At 36.4% G+C, this 19,164-nt stretch overlaps 1 protein-coding gene across 1 annotated transcript in view; it reads right to left on the bottom strand.

Moving 5' to 3' along the window:
• Positions 1-18,698, bottom strand: part of ADGRL4 (adhesion G protein-coupled receptor L4) — a 134,945-nt gene extending 116,247 nt beyond the window's left edge. Inside the window, exon 1 of the mRNA XM_015870368.2 lies at positions 18,577-18,698. The gene's annotated coding sequence lies outside the window, so the exon portion shown is untranslated. The remainder of the gene's footprint in view (positions 1-18,576) is intronic.
• Between the last annotated feature and the right edge of the window lie 466 nt (positions 18,699-19,164).

Raw genomic sequence — 19,164 nt, 5'->3', positions numbered from 1 at the left:
ATTTTTACATTAGATGCTATACACTTGAATACCCAGATGTTAAATCCACAGAAACTGATGAAACAGTAACAGCAGGCCTTCAAGACAGAAGCATAGGATCAGAAAACAAATACCAATAGTACATTTGAACAAGCAGAGTATTGTATTTTAAAATAATACTGCCTCAAAATTTTAAAGCTTTTTTCTAACATCAACTACAGAATACCAATATAGTGCTAAGATACTTTAGGAAACAGCATAGGAAAACCTCAGAATGTCCCCAAAGAATCTGGGAGAGCTCCTTCAAGAATGTAATGTGAAGTGCTTCTACACCAAGGCACATAACATGAGAAATAAGCAGGATGAGTTGGAAACCATGGTGTAAGTAGAGAACTATAATCTAATTGCTATTAAAGAAACATGGTGGGACAAATTGCACAACTGAGTTAGTATGACTGTGGGCTACAAGATTTTTAGAAGGGAAAAGCAGTTCAAGAGGGGATGGAGAGTTGCCTTCTACATTAAGAAGTGGATTGACTGTGAAGAGCTGCAGCTGAGAAAGAGCCAGAACCAGGTTGAGAGCCTGTAGGTTAAAATTAGGAACTAGATCAATAAAAGATGTGAACAGGTTTCAACAGCATGCCCACACAAACCTAATGAGGTTCAACAAGATCAAGTGTTTCACTTGGGTTGAGGTAGTCCCATATATGTGCACAGACTGGGAGTAGAACTCACTGAGAGCCCTAATGGATGGATGGGAATTGGTGAACAAAAAGCTAGACATGATTAAGCAGTGTGCTTCTGAAGCCCAGAAAGGTAATTGTATCATGGGCTGCATTAAAAGAGGGATTGCTAGCAGGGAGACGGAGGGGATTGTCCCCCTCTGCTCTGCCCTGTCCTTGTTAAGCCCCATCTGGAGTACAGCATCCAGGTCTGAGGTCTCTAGTACAAGACATGGAGTTGTTGGAGTGGCTTCAGCAGAGAGCTACAAAGATGGTCAAATTGTTTAATTTGGAGAAGAGAAGGCTTAGATAAGACCTCATTGCTCAGAGAGGTTGTGGATGTCCACACCTGTGTTCAAGGTCATGTTAGATGGAATTCTGGGCAAACTTATCTGGTGATTGGTAGCCCTGCCCATAGCAGGGAGGGTTGGAACTAGATGATTTTTATGGTCCCTTCCAACCTATTAGATATCTCAAACTCGTGTAAAATCATTTATTTACTCTACATATGCATTACCAAAATTCTGATGCATGACTGAATGTGCTTTGAGCCAAGAGTATAATCAAGATATACTGGTTATTTGTAAGGATGTTTTGGCATTTGTCTGTTTTCTACTTCAAATGACCTCATTTTGATATGAACAAGTGAGAGCTGAATCGTTACTGCCACACCTAGTAACCTTTGCTTGAATGACCTCACATTAAACCATTAGCAACGTCTGCATAGAAATGCCACTCTGCTCTTAAATTTGCTCTCTTCCATTTTATTACATTTAATTTCCATTCATACTTTGTTGACTGTCTCATACAAGATAAATAATGAATGCCACCATAAAAAATTATGTACTGAGATGACTTGTGCTGGGCTTACTGCAGTCAGTCAATGCTATCTCTGCTCCAAAGCAAGATGAAGCCATGCATTCCTACTGTATTTCTTCAATTTTTTAAATCAATCACTTAAACCCATTGTTTCTGAGGAATTTTTAGCTAAGTGTATACACACTGCATTCTTTCCTCTTATTTCTCACTACAAATACCAAATTATTGTTGTGTGGCACTCCAGAAACTCATGACAGGCATGGCAACTTTGCAGAAAATGTTAGTGTTTGGCAAGTGAGAATAAGCAGTATTCTCATATCTCTAGCACCCCTCTGGATCTATCTTTATAGAATGCATTTTAGAAACAAATAATCTATTTCAAATTCTGTTTTAAGTAGAAGATACAAAGCTTGTGATAAACAGACTAAAAAATCAGTTATGCTAAGAAAAAAAAATCCATTTCATTAGATTGGCAAGTGAGCTGCAGTAGTTAGTGGAGTTATTTGTTTACACACATGACACATTTGATTCATGGACCAACTCATGTGTACACAGGCAGGCCAGGGAAGACTCGTGCTTGAAGAGGTCTGGAGTTACAGTTACATTTTGTCAGGCAGGTGGGCTGCCAGGAGCCTCGACTTGCACTAGTTCAATAGAAGACATCAAAATCTGGAAATCAAAGTTTCTTGAGATAGGGACTTGCAAGTAGGCAGCAGGTGCACAAAAGCCCACTATTTCTATAGCAGATAGAGGAAGCTATATAGACATAAACATTTTTTGAAGCAGGAATCAGAAAACAATCATCTGACAGAAAATCACAGCCACAGATATCTCAGATGCTTGGAGAAAAACAGAGGATCCCTGTCTGTTTCTGTGCTGTTGGACATGTCATGTGGTGGGTTCAGAAGTGATATTACTAAGTTCTTCTATTGCCTTTTAGAGTAGGGTCCAAAAGCCTGAGGCTCATGACTGCATTTTCTTTCTACAGGAACAAGATGAGGCACATATACAGTCATTTAAAAATTCTTATTGTACTAAAGGAGAAGAAAAAACATATATTGTGGAACAGTTGCACAAGGTGCACAAGGACAGTAGGCAGCTGCACACCACCCTCTTCCTTCCCCTCAAGTGATGTTTAAGGAAAATAGCAACTAGTTTTTAGTTTACAGAACAGAGGAATTAAACCACTTTGTGGTTTTTCCCCAGTGAAAACTAAAGGCTTAAAATAACTGGTGAAAACAGACCTAGTTGGTGCATGTGCATTGCTGGGTATTTCACAAAAGAATCCATAGAATTCAAGGAACTTAATGGAAAATAATAACAAACAAAAAAGAGAACAATTTGCAATAAGTGGAACAAATATAAAATAATGAAAGAAAACTAGATTCAGTCTAATCGACTGAAACTAAACTCTTAGCGTAGTACACAATAATGGAAATAATTAAAATTACTAAATGTATGGAGGAAAAGAAAATATTTACGGAAAATACTGAGATGAAGGATGGGAGAAGCAGATGTTTTTGCAAATAGTCCCTGTGTTAGGCTTACTGAGTACAAAAATGGCAGCATATTTGAATATATAGAAAATATCTATTGTAAACAGCGTTTCCTTTTTTTTTTTTTCCTTTCTTTTTTTTTTTTTTTTTTTCCTTGTAGCTTTTGCTGTGCTATTAGACAATTTAGTGAGAAATTTATCCTTTGGTATTCTTTTTGTCTTCTCTGTCACAGTGCATCAATTCTACTTAACACCACATAGTGAAACCGGACTGATACACTGTTTTATGTCTAATTCTATTTTGTGTAAACAGAACCTTATAAAACACATTTTATAAAACAACTAAGACATTTAACCATGAGTTCTCACACATGGTGAATTTTAATATCCTGTACTAGCCGGTGCTAAGGACAATGACAGATTACAGAATTCCAACATCTTTTCCCTCCACTTCGCACAGACTCAATCATTATATCTTCAAAGTCCGTGGTGTGTGTCAGCTTATGCTCAGAAAGCCAGCAGTGACAGAGAATTGAGAAGTGCTGCCTTTTTGCATTCTTTATCAGCCTTGCCTGCGAGAAAGAACATTCTTTACTGCAGTCCAGTAGCTATGAAAACACAATTGAGTATTCAGTAGGCATCTAACAAACATTACTTACAAAAAATAATTCAGAGAATGCCTAGAAGAGGACAGTGTTCAGCAGGAAGACAGGGTCAGAAAGCCTGGGCTGTATAAGTGATTCTGCCATCTACTGTTGTTCATGCCTTCCCTTTCCATGTTTGGTTCTTGATGTTTGGATTAGTACAAAGTGAAATTACTCTTAAGATATGTGTTGTGACAGGTCATTATTGCCATCATTGTATGACTTAGATAGGAATACTGCAAGCCTTGTTTTACCCTTTCATGCTCACTCAGTGATCCAGCTTTTCATTCTTCTACTAATAGGGGGAGGGAGTGGGGGAGGGTGTAAAAAATGTATTTTCTTACATTTAAAGTATCAGCAAATAAGGCATTAATAAGGCATTAGTAAAAATATTACTTTATTTGTGCCTCTCTACTGTAGGGGAAGGGGAAATATGAGTAAATTCACTCATCAAAGTATAGATCACTATTTTCTGAGTACAGTATTTACATGGAAATCATTAGGAGAAAAAGCTTCCCTATTCTAATGCAAAACTTCCATTTTGCAACATAAAGAAGCTTTATGGATACCTCATTCTCCTCAGAGAAAGGCATAAATTGTCTGGCATGTAATCTTAACTGGTATCTAAGATGGTAACATAGACCTCTTGCTTTAATAAACATAGTGAATGGCCATGAAATTGACTGATGGGGCATCCTGGATGAAAGCTGAAAAATCAAGGAATGTTCAGCCAGAAGAAGAGATGGCTGGAGAGGATTTTACCTGCGTGTATTACATATCTGATGGGAGGAAATAAAGATGATGGAGCCAAACTACTCTTGGCCATACCTAGTGACAGGACAAGCAACAATGGGCACAAACTTAAATACAGGAAATTCTGTTCAAACATAAGACAACATCCTCTCCCTGAGGAAACTGCACAGCTGACCCTGCTTTGAGAAGATCTTCAGAGACCCTCATCTACCTCAAGTGTTCTGTAACCTAGAGATCAGAGCTTACTATGCATTTTGAAAACTTTCCCGAAATCTCCTATGAGAAAAAATTAGATTTATTGCAGCTGCATAATTTGCTGGTGCTTTATTGTCTTTAAACTGAAAACACAGATCCTTAAAATCATAAGGAGAGACAATGACAGCTAATAAACATCCTTTCCATAGAGGAAACGGCATATACTAAAAGAATGATAATCTGACACTCTTCGGGGATGCAAAGTGAGTGAAGACAGGCAAAATCTGGATGAAGACATTTACTGATGATACATAAATAGATGTATTGCCTTTTTAATATTAAACCATTAATTTGTTCTTCCTGTGCTATAAAATTCTCATGAGCTGTCTTGAGAGAGCTCTCAAAGATCTGCTGTGATCTACTCAGAGACATAGGTTTGAAAGTTTCCACTTCATTTCCATAAGGCTAGAAAGGGTGAGTTAGAGAGGCAGCAAAAGACAAATTGTCAAAATCCTACAAAATTTGCTATCACAAGAACAGACTGAAACCTGACACTCTAATGTGTCATCTGCTATGGGATGTATTCCAAAATCATATTGCATTAAGCCATGCATTCTATTATTTCCAAACCCTGCAACAGTACCAGCAAGGCTAGCTCGCTACTTGGGCAACAGGTATTTAAATAAGACAACAAGAGAGAGCACTGCTGCTAGGAATGTGATTATAACAGTCTGGAGCAACTGGCTGTTGGAGCAATGGTTGTGCTCTCTGAAGACCATACAAACTCCCTTGCAAGAGCAAACTATAAGAAGGCCTTTCTTGGGAAACACCATCTTCAGAAGCACCTAGCTGCATCTGATTGAGCCAAAACTTACAATTAAAGCAGTTTGGTTTTGTTTCACTCTCATGATTTGTTGTTTGTTTTGCGTATATATATATACATTTCAGAATTAACTAAGGTCCTCAGTTAAAAGCTGCTGTACTTGTATAAGATAAGCATTGGTGTGAAAATATTCTTCGATGTACCCTTGAAGTCAGACCCTGGCTGTCACCCTTGTACCTTACCATCAGTTCCAAGAGAATGAAGAGCTATTTTAACAAGATAACGAGACATTTCTTTGATGTAGATATTACTATGACTCCTACTTTTCTCATAGTCTCTGAAAACATTACAAGGTGAGCCCATCAGAAAGGCTGTGGTTAAGTGCCGAGAAAACTGTGCTGGTATAGCATGGCAGCATTGGAAGGATCACTCCCATGCAGTATAATTTAAATGATCCCTTAATTTTGCTATGTGTTTTAGTGATCATCTTTGTTTTAAACAAGGATCACAGGGATAGTCAGTACAAGGCCCACATTCACTTTTTTTGGCCATGCACTCAACACATTAATGGTTAGATCACTGTCTATGCAGCTGACGCACATAATGGGAAATACTAATAAATATTGTTGTTAGAAAAACTAGAATATGTCTCAAATGTTCCAAGTGCTCATAACCATCATTATATAACATTTTCTAATGAAATATTCGTTGCCTTTTTTCTTTTTAAAAATTATATTATTAACTATAAAAAAGAACAAATCCTTAATGACTGTGGTTTAACAAAATGTAGAATTGCATGATAACCATTGGAAACACTGGAAATAGCTACTGGAAAAGATCTCAATTACATTTTCTTTCTGCTAAAGTTTAAAACAGGAGCCCTTCTCTTTCTCTTTCGGCAAAGAAGTCCCACTAGACTATAGGGTAAAGCAGTTCAACCAGAATGATGTAACATGCAGGATGTTTGCAGGCACAGGTTCAATATGACTACATTGTTCCTTACTTATAAACATGTCACTTTTTACTGGCACAACTTCACACATTTTGATGATGAGAGCTGCTCTTTCCTTGGCGAAGAAACAAGGAACTGACATCACAAGATTTCAATGAATTGAACCATCTTTACACTACTCAAAGTGCATACTTAGAGCAGACTGAAGAGATAAAGCAAGAAACAAAAGAAAACAAACAAACAAACAAAATCAACCACAAAAAAGCTCTTGAAAGACAGAAAGCTAGAGAAGACATGGATTTTGGAGGAAATAGAAAATGTTCTCTGTGGCATATCATCTTACTTTGGAAAGACTCACAATTCTCTTGTGGGTTTGTTTCTGATCTCTTCAAATTATTTTGATGTATACTTGTATGCTTAAAATTCTTTCTCTTCCCTTTTATTGTGCTGTCATACAAGTGGATTCATGTGTCACTTTCTATTTTCATTACAGCTTCTGTCAGGAACATGAAAAATCCAAATGTCTCAGTAATTTGTAAACTACCACAATAAACTCTTCTTTGGCCTGACCTTGTCATTATTGTATAACTTAATTGGCCAACTATTCTACTTCTTTCCCTTTTCATTGCCTTATTATAGCGGAAAAATGAGAAGAGACTTGTCATTGACCAGTCAATCAAAGATACACATCAGTTAGAGATGAAAATAACAACTTCTCAATTAATTTTGTAGAATTAACACTCATTATGCTAAAAGACTCCTGAGATAAAGATTCAGATGAGGACTAATTAAAAACAACAACAAAAAATATTTAGCTATTCCTATGATAAAGTTTGTAAAAAAATAGGAAACTGAATGTTTTAATTCAATCACAATATGCAGTTCCATAGTTTCCCCATCATACTAAAAACCAGCTTAGAGACTGACATTCTTCTATGCACAAGTCAGAATATAACTCATTTTTCCACTTTTGTTGGCTGGACTGCAAAGCTGACTGCAATTTTAAGAAATTTCCTTCACAAGATACTTGATGACATTTCACATTTTGGACTACTTCTCTGATGGGAAGCATAATCATTTTGCTATTATGTTGTTATTTCTCACAATGGTTTTAGTTTTCCTCACATAGTTTCTATCTTCAGATGGAGTCATTTTAGACTTGCCAGGGAAAGGATGGCATTTTCTTTTCTTAAACAATGCCCGTTAGGTTCACAAGATATGTTGCGCTCCATCACAACAATAACAATAATATAGAAGAAATAAATAATAGACATGGCAGACATCCATGCCTTAGAATTCTCCACAAATCAGTGGGATCTGGGAAGAAGGGAGCCACTGGGGAAGGCTGTGTTAATCTTACTGTGGGGAAATCAGACACTAGTCATTTAGTACCTGATCTGAGCTAACATAGCCTTCAAAATGAATAACTGTTTAAGATAAAAGCTTTTTATTTCTGTGAAAAGGAGCACCATTATCACAACATCAGTAGTTGTTGGGAAAAAAAAAAAAAAAAAAAAAAAGTATTGCCAGATATAGTTATGCATATTTGTTAGTCCAAACAAAAAAGAATAATAAAAAGAAGAATTCCACCAAGAGGTACCTTGCAAGATATTTCACCAATACTTTGCGTACCTTTCTCTGGTACGCAAGTGGTACAGGCCACTTCTGCAGAAAATCATGAGTAAGAAACAGAAAATGGGTGCTGTTTTGAAAAAAAGTCATCTGACCATGCCAATTGCCTGATCAACATGAGATTAGAACACCCAGGATAGGGAAACAGTGATCAGGTAGAAATTACCTTTCTTTCCCTTTCTTTTTTATTTCAGGTCAAAGAGCAGGAATTTGAAATGAGAGCATAACCTTTGGAAAATAAGCACCTAAACCTTTTTGTAGTACACCACAGTAGTTCAAGATTATTAGGTTGCACATTATTCTCTTTCCCAGTCGAACAAATCAATTTACTGCTTGACAAATAAGCACATAATGCAAAATGCCAACTTACAGATTGGTATCATTAAAAAAGAGAGCATGGTTTTATTGGTGAGGGAACATATTTCGCCTACATTGCAGATCTCATGGTCGAAAGTTTTGTTAATACAGGATATATGACCCATTATGTCTGGTACACTACAAAGAAACTAAAGATATGGTCAAATAGGACTGAAATGAAAGAACAAACAAAGCTGTTTCTCTAAAGGCATATCAGAATTTGGAATTGATTTGTTATAATAGATGCATAACAGAAAAATTGTATAGAATTTTGCATGGAGAGGGTTTCTTATATGTTACAATGCAAAATTCTCTGGTGCTCTAACTGGAACTTTTAAGTAATTAGCCATTATTTGTTATGGTTCTAAAGATACATTAAAAATTAAATTTTCATTGATTAAACTTATTAAGATTGCATTCCAGAAATCTAACTTTAATTTAATAGGAAGATAGAGAAAGCCTGCATTTATTACTGAGGCTCTATAGCTGTCCTGAAGATTGTAATCACAGTCTGTGAGGAGAAGGATTAAGGTAAACTATATCTCGAGCGTTGTCTCTTTTGTTGTATTGGTATAGTATGGTACTAATAAAAAAAAATGCAGTCTACATTTAAATTATTCATGCATTTTTTCATTAGAAAACCAAAAAGTCAATTTAAAAAGTTGGTAAAATTTTTATGAAAGCTAGAGCTCAACAATAACTTTGACTTTGCACACCAAGGTAACAACCTTTTCCTCATTGTTCCTTCTCCCAATAAAAACAAATTTAAAAATTTACATCTTACAAGAATGATGACACCCTGTAAACAAACATAAGTATGCATAACACTGTTCCAGGTTGGACGTCTGTCACTCAAATCACTGTCATGCCGCAAGCTACCCTGATACAATCAGAAAAGAAAATGGAGTTAGTTAGATGGGTTTACAGGATGATGTCTGTGTGAGTGACAGATGTTTGTGCTCTAGCAACATTATGTTTTATTATAGAACAATTGCTTCTAATAGCTCTTATGCTTATGTTCAGTGTGTTGCAAATTCACCTCTATACCAAATGGAAAGAAAAAAGAGCAGAACAGAGAAACATCATAGATTGGTTCCCCCCTCCTCCAAGCATATATATAAAAATATAATGTAATTTGGGCAGCTGGTGAACTGTGGAGCTAACCAATCTATGAGTTCTCAAACATAGACAAACTGTGTCTTCATGGTTCAAGGAAGAACCTACATTATACCTGAAAGGATTTTCAGTCACCGACTGCACAATATAATCTGTTATAAATTGGAAGTCTGATTAATAACAGTGATTCAAGCATGTTCCTTGAAAACTGTGATCTTTATTGACTAACTGGACTGGTGACTTTCTCTTTTCATGTTGTTTGCACTCAGTTTGTACTGCTTTCAGATACTGTTACTGTATATTATTAATGTGGAAAACAATCATAACAGAAATAGATAAAGTCAATAACGAAGTGTCAGGTGAAGAAGGTAAATTTTTCTAAACTCTGTGCCCTACTTGTGATTTTCTTTTTCTCATTCAGTGACAGTACTACATATGCTTCTGTTTTCTTATGTCATTGTAAGAATATCTAGAAAAAAAATTTTAACACCATTGGTTAAAGATGATGTTTGATGTTGTTTACCTTCTTGGAATTCTGTATTCTTACCAAAGTACTGAATCAATATTTTTAAAAGAGGGCTATGTATTTATTTTAATCATTTATTTATTTATTTATTTATTTATTTTAAATAAGAAGAGTAGATATAAAATGCTCAATTTCTGTGTTAGCATATGCATGTCACACATTTTTAATCTAAATCCAAATGCATTGAACTTTTGGATATTTTTCTATTGATGAAGTCAATCTGCAGCTGAAGAAAAGGACTTTTGACTTCTACTCTTTATTTACCCATTACATCATAGAAACTCTGAAAAAAGCAAGTCCTACTTCATCTGAGTTTTTTTGGTTTTGTTAAGATTAACTTGGTCATTTCTGTTCCAACTCTTTCATCCTATTTCTTTAGCCTGTTCCTGTGAGTGTATCAAATTGCTCTTTTGACTGGCATAAATAAACTGGAGCTTGTACCCACGTATTTTCCAACAACTCTCTTTCACAATACTGGCAGTGCTGACCTTTTGCTTTTGCTTTCTAGATAATATACTCAGTTCTGTGTGCAAACCAAGTTAGTCCTGTTGGAATGGAAAAAAAATCAAAGAATAAACCAGTTCTAGCAATTTACTCAGTACTGTACCTTGTGTGTATCTGTGTATCTTTACTCAACTAAACAAAAACAGGGAAATCATTCAGCTCTGGAGAACGTTCTCTAAGTATGAAAAGTACAAGCCCCTGTATTAGGTAGTGAACAATAGTAAACACATCCTGTATGTATTTTACTGTCTAGATCACACCAGCCCAACAACTCAATAACTGTGACAAAATTGATTTTAGCACCATACTGTTAAAGGAATATTGACCAATTTTGGACGCTTTGGCAACTACGCTTCATGAACAACAATCATTTGAAAATCTTTAAAAAAAAAAAGGCATGTACCCTAAAAGAAATAAAGCAGGTAGTTGAGCAGTAGACAAAACTTCATGCTCTTAATGCTTTTTTTTTTTTTTTTCCCCTGGAAGGCCAATGAACACTGTCAGTGAATTTAAGAACAGAAAATTGATTTATGGTAGATAATCTCTTTTATGTTCAATTTTTAGGTATTTTCTTGGAAAAAACAAAAGTCTCAGACAACACTGCAAATTAGATCTGTCTTTCTCTATTTAAGCAAATGCGTTTATTGCTTAGTTGGTATGAGAACAGAGGTTGGCAGGAAACAAAGTCCTCACAGTTAAGAGTGTAATTCCAATACCTCTATTTTGCAGGTATTGTTGCTTGCTGCATGAACTGTGGAGTTGCAGGGATGTGATAAGCTGAAGTCTCTGCATAGCATAAGCATTACAATGATCCTTCTCCCTGTGTTTTTGGCCAGCTAGCCAGTATACATCCCAAGACTATCATGGCAATGTATTAATGTCTTCTTCCCCTGTGATTACTTTGCATGCATGGTGCAGATGTTAATTACGCCTTCAAATTGCTTGCTTCACCCACATTTATGTGCAAGGAGTTGCTGTGCAGAGTACTATGTTATCAGAGAAAGTAAATCCTCAAAACCATTGGTGGAAGAGCCATCCTGATGCAGGAGGAGGAGAAGAAAACTGCAGATAGCTGAGCTGAATTTACTGCAATAAAAAAATCCTGGGTACAAAAAAGGTCAGCTGCCTGCTTTAGTAAGGCTGGCAAAAATGCATTCTACCAACATAATGGAACATAAAAATTGTTTTATCAGATACTCTGTAGATAGGAAAGACTTAACATAAGAAGCCTTAACAGGGCATGTCCCAACAATCCCAAGACTGTTATGATTGATTAACCTAGGTTGTACCTTCTTTTCTTTATTGAAACAAAGAAAAAAATACCTGAAGTTATATGAAGTTTCTGGTGCTGTCCACTTTTAATCTAATCACAGCTAGAGGAAGTTTTAGAAGCATGTTTCTTGACTAAAAATCTGTCAGTTTTCAAATTACGTTTTAGAACTGTGTTAAACCTCTCCTGAAGTCATGAGTAGAAGACAATTGTTGACTCTCTGCTAATTAAAGCAGAAAGAAATTCATAAAAAGGCCATTATGACAACATGTATGGTAGAAGAGTAAATGAGAAAATCCTGCGATGATTTAAACAGTACTTTCAACAGACCTCCACCCAGGATTCAGTTGGACAGACTCCTACAATGCCTCAAGCTCCTTTGTGGCACACTAAAGTAAAGCAGAAAGAGTGAAAAATGCTGAGTGACTCATTGACCAGTTGTTAACCTACTGGAAAGACAGACAAAAGTCCCCAGAGGAGTTGGCAAACTCCAGTAGCTCTTTCAAAAGGTCCGATAGAAAAGTTTGCTCCTTCAAAAAATTCAGATGCATTCCTGTGGAATACTAAAGAAAAGATATCTACTTTGGAAGAACTTTTCCTTCAGCAACAGAAAGCCTTTGCACTGGAAAAACAACATCAAATACAGAAAAGTACAATGTAGACCAGAAAACGTTCAGGAGTAATGCACATCAGGCTGAAATTGTGAAGGACATTCCCATGAACGTTACTTTAAAGAAGAGGAGATGAGGCCTATAAGCAGAAACATCAAGAAACTTCAACATTATAGGGAACAGGGATCTTTCTAGGAAAAAGTAATTTATTAGAAACTGTTTCCAGAAGTACTGTATTTTGAGTACAGAGTGAACCTTATAGCATCAATGATTTAGGATATGATTCAGTATCCCACTGATGCCAGCAGGAGATTTCTGCTGCATTCAACGTGCTTTACTTAGCACCCTTGTGGAACAAAAAATTCAGAGTGCAATTTTTAGCCAGAGGTATGCAGTGAGGGAGGAAAAGCAGTGCATGCAACAAATCAACCCACAACCAGGCCAGCTAATGCACAAGAGAGAAAGGATACAGCCAGTGAGACTGCAGATGGAATATCAGTCATCTGTGGATAGAGAAGCAGGTGGGAAATATCCAGGAAGCATTACAATGGCTGCCCAAGGAACACCAGCCAAAATCACAAACCTCTACAGGCAAAGCAGCAGAGACAAAGTAAAATGCAAATTGATGCACTTTAATGTTAGTAGGTACACACTAGCTAGTGTGACAGACCAAGGGAACAGCTTCTAGCAATACAAAAGCTAAAATGGACTGGGCATATCCTGCTCTAGGCGGCATTGAGGGTACTTGCGTGCACAGCCAGGATGTTTTATGTATACTGCAAGGTGACTAACCCAAACCATCTCTACTATGTTCCCTACTTAGACTGGCACTGTCAGTGAACGATCCCAGTTCTATCTGACTGCTCATTTTTAACTCAAGGTTTTCGAATCTCCTGCTGAAGCAGAAGCAGAGTCCCTTGGTTCAACTGACCGTACCTACAGCTCCTGCAGATCTGTCTCCCACCACCACTGACAGCACCAGCTCTGGTTTAGAAAGGAATAAAACAGAGGGAACTGTATGTCACTAACAAGTGTATTCACTGATGTGTAGACAATGCCAGTAGTATCATTAAAAAATACCAAGAGGGTTGCTTACATCTATCTAGAGACCTAGCTTATGGCAATAGGCTTAAGTGGGACTAAAGTGAAATCCCACCTGAAGTTTCAGAATTTTACTGAAGCACACATGGGCAATTTTCAGTTCTACTGCGATTTGTGCCATGTGGGGAGCAATCACTGCCCATATTCTGTGCAAGTTTAATTTATTTAGGATATGCAGTAGGAAATATTCAGTTTGGCAATTCTAATATGCAGTCCCCTACAACCCATGCAATTCATTTTTTTCTAACTGCCTGGTATTGCCGTCCTGCTGTATTAGCCTGATACTACCCCTCCTGCTGCTCAGTCCACCTGCTTCAAAATTATTTCCAAAATGTATCTCTACTGATAGATCTCCTCCCTTAAGGGGAAGAAATTAATGGCTTTACCCTACTTGATACACTCTTAGATCCATTCCACACTGAGATTTGACTACTGACTATACAATTTCTTCATTTTCTATTCCTAAACTGAAGATAAAAATCCCCCAGTCAAAAGAAGATGCCTTAATGGAAGATATTTCAATCTGAACCCTAAAATGGGCACGTAGAAATGGGGTGTGCTATTACAATATAGATATATTATTTCTTTTCAAAAAAAGAAGCAATAGAAGAAGTAAATCATGTACGTAATTCTTTGTCATAGAATCCCAAAGTTGATCAACGTTCAGAATATTTCAGATGAGCTTCTCCTTCCCCCTCATGGTGAAGACCCATACATTTAATAAAAAAATGATAACGTTCATATAAAATATTGAAGCCATCCCATAGAATATCAGAGAGAACAACATCCCTGTTACAGGATTCCACTGAATGATTTTAAATAACTTGTAGACAGGAATTCTACCTTTACTAAATCTTACTCAGGAATTCCTATACAGTCTTATTGGTTTCATCCCTATTAAACTGTACTCCACTTGTGAATGACACACTCAGTAACAATAATAATAATAATAATAGTTCCAATTTTGCAGACATCCTTTCACAGATCAGAAGTTTGTTACTTTCTCTTTTGTTCCTCTAACAGAAATTATTATATAATATTGTGCAAACTCTTATGGACGGGTTGAGAAGAATACCTCACTATGTCAAAATGAATGTTTTTCCTTTTAATGCAGGCCTGCATATATAGAGATGAAGGAGGAAAATTTTCTCATTTTCAAATGTAATTGAATAAGCTCTTTGTGGAAAATTAAGGATTTCTGGAGAGAATTCGGCAGAACAGATGCATATTTCCCCAAATGAAAAACATGCATCTGTTTCCTAGAAATCTAGTCAACAACAGCAAAGCAGTCACACAAACAAGATGTGTGCTGTGTGGATTTCTTTTTCTTTCCTACAGATGGTTCTTATTTTTATACAAATCAGGGGAAAAAAGCCACAGTGGAAGTTTCTAAATGAAGCAATGAAGTGCATTCTTATCAATGAAACCTAAACGGTCTCTTGCATAAAATTGTTTTATACAAATCTGCTCAATTGTACCTGAAAGCCATACAAAAGTTTTCCTTATTAAAATGCTGCCTTTCAGCTTCCCTGCCTTCATTTAGTCACAGTCTGTTATCCCTATCAATTCATTTTTTCCATTTCTGTTACCTGTAGATCATTTTGCCTTGCTCGTATGATGTGTATTTAAAGTTTGTGATCAGGAACTGATACGATTCATAGCAAACCCGTTTGATTAGATATTCCTGTCCCATGTTCAGAGTTGACAGGAAGGATATGCTTTTTGATGTTTTGAACAGCATTCTCCCCATCTCCCAGTAATCATGCTCTGCATCCACAAAAATGAATCGATAGGAAAGCGTTGCCCACAACAAGAACAAAAACATCCAGAATTACAAAATACCTTAATGTAATTAAAGTATTAGGATTAATTTCTTAATCCTTATATTTTTCACTTGTTCATTTGAGAGATGGGTCTCTAATTAAATTTTTCTTTCATCACACTAATGAAAACAATATCATCTAGAAGTCCAGCCAGCCTGTGTGGATAGCAGTGATAAGACTGGATAATTGCAGGATTAATAATTTTTATTGTGCCTGCAAGCAAAGTAACAGTATATAGACTTTCTAAGTAACTTGAAAACACAGACACTTTGTACAATATAGAAATATTTCTTTTTTCCCTTCACTTTTTTTTTTTTTTTTTTTTTTTTTTTTTCAGGCATGTGAACAATTGGACTACAAAGATGTGATTGTTCCTGGGTCCTATTCTCCTCTAGGGTTTCCAAAAAGCAAGCAAGGTAGCTCCAGCAGCTCCAGTAGCTCTGTGACAAAGTAGAACAAGTTTCAATAACTGCTGTTATTCCTCTTCATTTACAGAACAGGCCACAGGGTAACTGTTTAATGTTGTAGCCAGCCCCCTGAACCTCTTGTACATTTGGTGAAACATGAAGCATTTTCCTAATACTTTGAGCTTCTTGAATAAGTGCAGGATTTCAAAGTTTAAAAAAAAAGAAAAAAAAGAAAAAGTCTAGGGACTAATGCTTTGCTGAATAATCTGGCTCTGGAGACAGAGAGTCTGTACAGAAGTGTTCGTTCTTTATGGATGGGACACTTCACCCTCAATTAGGAAAAGGTACCTTTTAATAGAGCTGCTCTCTCTTTGTGACTAAATCACCATGCTGGGCAAGTAGTAAGTAGGCACTGGGAACCAGATAACCAGAATGCTAAGAAAAGCTGCTGTGTTTCTTAATTAATGTGCAGAACAGGATGTAGGCTTGCACAATTTATCCATGCCATCTGCATATGGTATAGATGCAAAAGAAACTTGAACATAATCTAATAGATTCACAACTTTTATGAAAGGAGATAGTAAAAGTATTTGTGTAAAACACTCTTGTGCCAAACAGGCTGGCAGAAGAGGTTGCAGTTAAGTCTGATGTGGAAGCCATTAGCACTTCCATTGGACATGCAGGTGATTCATCACTAACAACAGAACACCCTGCCTCTGCCTGAAGCCTTGCTCCCTGCCCCATCTCCCGCTGCATGCAACTATCATAAAAGGTTTATTTTCATATCTGCTGGAGAAAACTTTACTTTTATCCCCTTCTCCCTCAAGAAATCAGGGCTTTTGGTGTTCCTGTGAAGACTTTCAGAAGCTGTTCCACATATATTATTCAATTTTATCATTATATACACTCAAATGCAATGTCCCAAATGCAACTGACCTGCCTATTCTACCCAGTGCATTTAAACATGGATTACATCGACATTTGGCTTAATTGCTGCAATGAAAAAAAGATATTTTCACCATTTTGGTAGCACAGACTCATTTGCATCAAGGTCACAAATCTTTTAACTTATGAGGTTTCTTATAAAAGAAAGTATGTTTGGTAAAAATAAGTGTGATTAAAATTGCTTTCTTGTGCTTCAACAGTTAATTCACCTCATCCTGAATTTCCTTCCACTTAGTTCTTCTGCACAACCATTCCTGCACTGGGAGGTTTTCTGTCTCTTTCTCACAGACCTTTAGGGTCAACTGGAGACAAATTAATGCTATTGCTTTTCATTTAACCTCCAAGTCAATATTTTGACTCATTTCTTGATAAATATTTCAGTCTATGTCTTTCCAACATGAATATACACCTACTCTGGTCAGATTTGAAAATTATACCTTGTACTCTCTATCTGAGTTCAGTTGACTACAAGACTTAGATCTCATAAGGACATCTGTGATATTTCTGATTGATACTCAGGTATTTAAAAATTGACCTACACCAAAGTTATCAAGTATTTTTATGTAATATTTTAAATATAAAGAACCAGTCATTTCTTCCATATCCACTAGTTCTGTACATTTAAGGTAGATTAACAGATTCAGACAGACTGCTACATGTGTATATTCGTTAAATCCTGGGCATAATTATTTTTTAGCATTCAGAGACACAAAATGAGTCCTAGGATTAGGCTTCTTTAACATGTTGTTGTTTTTTTTTTGTATTTGTTTAGTAAAAGCAAACCTCTGAAACATAAAATTCGCAAGGATACCATGAAAAGTGGTTTAAGGCAAAACTTAAGGTATTTTTTCCTTCTTACAAATTTTGCATTTTCATGGAAAAAAAAAAGATCAAAACCACATCGATTTTAAACAAATAAATCCCATTTCAAAGAAGAAAATCATAAATGCCAACTTGTTTGTATTTGACAGTTCTAAGGCATTACTGATATTATGAATGAAAAGACAGAGACACCTGAACACCAGAAGACTCAGCTGAAGTGACATCCAGTAATTTAAAAGTGAATCATTTTAAATATAGAGTAAAAGACAGGACAACGTGAGAGAAGTGTGTACGGGTGCTTGTGTCTATACTCCACCTATACTCATAACTGATAGATGGAGAGTTCTCTGTTCTCAGAATGCACAAGAACAAAACATATAGTGAGAAATGTAATATACAGAATAGGTTCTAAATATTTCTCCAGAAACTTCCCGTAAAATAGACAGTAGTGTTTGTTAGCAACTGCTTCTATATCTCTGTCACTCAAAACAGTGCAGCTGAGATTGATCACGATCATACAACAAAATAACAGCAAAAGACTTTTCTGCTCAAGTACAGAAATGGTTCTGAGTTCTCACATTTAACTAATTTCTACTAGTAGCTGCTCTCCTGACATGTTTCTCTGGTGTTCCACCCCCCCACCCATCTGCACTGAAATAAGACTATAGTATGTAATCAGAAAATATGTGAACATCAAGGCCTAAAACTGTTGCCTAGTTATGGAAGATTTTACCATGCTTTTCAGTCTTTAAACCCTTCAACAACCTTTTTATTTTTCCCCTTTAAATACTCAGAAATCAGTCAAGCTGCATAGCAGCAAGCTTGCATGCTGGCAGAAAATAGGCATCTAAAAATTCTTTTGTTATCAAAACATATATATAGATACACACTGTAGTACACTGCATTTTCACAAATCTGAGATTTTTTTATTATTTATTTTTAAAGCCAAAGCTCACAAACACCATACATTATGTGCATAGATTAGAAAAACTACTGCAGCATTTTAGCTTCTCTACACAAGAAGAAAAGCTTTTCTCCACTCCTGTAAAAGTGACATGATAGCTTGCTTATGTTTCCTACCTTAGTAGTCCAGCTGTGAGATCTGGAAAGCAACCATTGAATCTCTCGCCCCTTTTTCTTTAGGAATGTCACAACGTGCAGCTTTCTTTGTGTTGCCCATATGCCAGCAACCGTTTTAAAAGCTACATTTGCTCTGCTGCTGATCATCTTTGCAAAAGACTAAGTTGATTTCAGAACTGCTCTGATTTCCACTGCTTTCAGTGAGAGCAGAAGCAGGTTTTCTCCCCCTCTCCACCCCACCCTCTAAAAAGTATTTGGCAGAGGTATAAGACAAGTTTTTAAACTCCTATCAACAGTTCTTGGAACTAATACTAGTGCTGATCAAATTCTGCCAATTAAAATCTGGCAGTGTGAAACTGTTTAACATTCTACTGAAAAATGATTTGCTAAAAAGTATAGAAAAATGAAGAAATGTTAAACACAATGAATGCAATACCTGCCACATGTCTACCAGAATCATGTCATTTGCTTTAGTTAGCACAGGATCTTTTCTTTGTCCTTTGTTCAGTGCCACACACAATAATGGACATCAGTGGCCCAGACCCTCATTTCCACAACTACTCCGAGTTGGTTCTTTGCAGATGTCCT

This window comes from Coturnix japonica, chromosome 8, assembly GCF_001577835.2.
Source record: "Coturnix japonica isolate 7356 chromosome 8, Coturnix japonica 2.1, whole genome shotgun sequence".
NCBI classification, from domain to species: Eukaryota; Metazoa; Chordata; class Aves; order Galliformes; family Phasianidae; genus Coturnix; species Coturnix japonica.
This window is presented reverse-complemented; position numbering and strand designations above follow the sequence as displayed.